This window comes from Sapajus apella, unplaced genomic scaffold, assembly GCF_009761245.1.
Source record: "Sapajus apella isolate SASKATOON/1434 unplaced genomic scaffold, GSC_monkey_1.0 scaffold123, whole genome shotgun sequence".
Taxonomy (NCBI): domain Eukaryota; kingdom Metazoa; phylum Chordata; class Mammalia; order Primates; family Cebidae; genus Sapajus; species Sapajus apella.
Window position 1 is genome coordinate 2,060,465 of NW_022437063.1, and position 2,670 is coordinate 2,063,134.

The following is a 2,670-nucleotide window of genomic DNA, read 5'->3' on the forward strand; positions in this document are numbered from 1 at the left end:
TTTTTTTTTTTTTTTGAGACGGAGTTTCACTCATGTTACCCAGGCTGGAGTGCAATGACGCGATCTCGGCTCACTGCAACCTCCGTCTCCTGGGTTCAGGCAATTCTCCTGCCTCAGCCTCCTGAGTAGCTGGGATTACAGGCACGCGCCACCATGCCCAGCTAATTTTTTTATATTTTTAGTAGAGATGGGGTTTCACCGTGTTGACCAGGATGGTCTCGATCTCTTGACCTCGTGATCCACCCGCCTCGGGCTCCCAAAGTGCTGGGATTACAGGCTTGAGCCACCGCGCCCAGCTTTTTTTTTTTTTTTTTTTTTTTTTTTTAAAGACAGTCTCACTCTGTCGCCCGGGCTGGAGTGCCGTGGTGCAAGCATGGTTCATTGCAGCCTTGACCTCCTGGGCTCAAGCAATCCGCTTGCCTCGGCTGCCCGACTAGCTTGTACTACAGGTGTGCGCCTCCACGCCTCGCTCATATTGGTAGTTTTTTTGTAGAGATGGGGATCTCACTATGTGGCCCAGAGTCGTCTCAAACTCCTAGCTCAAGCCATCCTCCCGCCTCAGCCTCCCAAAATACTGGAATTACAGGCATGAGCCACCATGCCAGGCCAACACTCTTGCTCTTAAAGGGCCAAACAGTCAGTATTTTAGCTTTGCAGACCCATCGCTCTATTGTAACAACTCTGCCGGACCGTGTTCCTGTAAAACTCTATGGACACAGATGGTGAATTTCACATCATTTTCGTGTGTCATGAAATAGTATTCTTCTTTTGTATTTTTTTTTTTTCAACCACTTAAAAACACAAAAAGCCATTTTTAGCTTGCAGGCTGTACCAAAGCAGGAAGCAGGCTGGGTTCGTCCTGTGTGCCCGTTCTCCCCGTGTGCCCATTCGCCCACACCTGGCCCAGTGAATTACTGGCAAAGAGACAACTGCATGACCCTTTCTTCGCTAAAGCCTCTTCCTGCTTGCACAGCCTTTTATAGTTGATAAGGGGCATTCTGATGGCTCTTGGTGAGATGGGCAGCCCCATTTTACAGATGAAGACACAGGCCCCAGAGAGGAAGCGACTTACCCGTGGTCACTCACCCACCCCAGGCCCCTGCCTCCCTCTTCCACCCCACACTACTAGCTACTCGCCCATGGCCTGGAGCTGGCAGGGTTTTCCCAAGGGATGTCCTGCCTAGTGATCAGCTCTGCAATATACCTGGCTCGTAGACTGTGGTGGTAGGCATTGACGTGGACATCCTAGATTCCTCTGGGTTTTCCTTCTTCAAAGTCCTTTTAAACTTGTCACAGAAATCTGCTTCACATATGTCTGAGTCAGCGGGACGGTGGGAGAAAGTGCCGGAATATCCCAGAAGTCCTCCCTCCAATTGCCTTTTGGGTCCTGCTGTCATTATCAGTAGGACCTTTGGAAGGACTTTTGGTTGCCTGGCCCATGTCTTAGGGAAGGGATTGTTGCTGCATTTTGCGGTCATTTATTGGGCACTTGTATGAACTGGAGATGGCCAAGCCCAAGCTCATCTCCTCCTTCAGGAAGCCTTCCTGGGTTGTCCTAGGAGAATCAACAGCCCCTCCCCTGCAGCCTCACTGTCCCTGAGCAGACACCTGAGGGGTGGTGAGTTCCCTATCACTAGAGGTATGCAAGTGGTGCTCCAAATATAATTAGATGAGATTGCCTATAATCCCAGCACTTTGGGAGGCCGAGTCGGGTAGATCACTTGAGGTCAGGAGTTCAAGACCAGCCTGGCCGACCTGGTGAAACCCCGTCTCTACTAAAAATACAAAAAATTAGCTGGGTGTGGTGGTGCATGCCTGTAATCCCAGCTACTTGAGAGGCTGAGACATAAGAATCCCTTGAACCTGAGAGGTGGAGGTTGCAGTGAGCCGAAATTATGCCACTGCACTCCATCCTGGGCAACAGAGAAACTCTGTCTCAAAAAAAAAAAAGCTGAGATTTATGCAGTGTTTTCAGTCTGCGTCACCACACCCCATCAGGCTTCCCGCTCTTTTCTGTTCTCTCTGCCGTTGGCTTCTCGCCCTCCAGACGGTCCCGCCGGGCCATCCCTTTTAAGGGTGAATGAATTTGCGCACAAGTGTTCATGGCCTCCCTGCTGAGAGTGCTTGCCTCACCAAAGGGCTCCTGCCACGGGTGGCAACTAATGAAAGCCACTGGACGCTCAGTGTCAGGGTGGACTCTGCCGCAGCTGCCCTCCGGGCTGCTGGAGACTCTGGAAGCCGCTGTGACCGCTCCCATGCCCCTCCTCTCAGAGTTTTAAAAAAATGAGTAAATTAGCACTTCCTGGAGAGATGCTTTAAGACTATGTAAATATCCTGCGCCTTGTCAAAATAGTTTTCACCTTCACTGCTGCTTCTTGGCTTAATTGTTCTCCGATGGCAGCCAGTGGTGGTCCGAGGACCAGTCAGCATCTGACTAAGGGAAGAGCTTTTTCTTCCCCTTGCTTATTTTCTCCGTATGGACATGTGTAAAGTTTCCTGTTTTATTCAGTGGGCTGCAGTCCATTACCATCATATTTTAACGATCAAATTTTCCCACGTTTGCCCTGTAGGTGCCCCCTTAAGCATCCCTGGCTCCTCCGGGGACCTGTAGGTGCCCCCTTAGGCACCCCTGGCTCCTCTGGGGACCTGTAGGTGCCCCCTTAAGCACCC

General features: G+C 51.0%; 1 protein-coding gene across 2 annotated transcripts in view; it reads left to right on the forward strand.

Annotated features, from left to right (window-relative positions):
* The window catches only part of ARHGAP8 (Rho GTPase activating protein 8), a 61,056-nt gene that overhangs the window by 19,038 nt on the left and 39,348 nt on the right, over positions 1–2,670 (forward strand). The gene's annotated exons all lie outside the window — the stretch shown is intronic.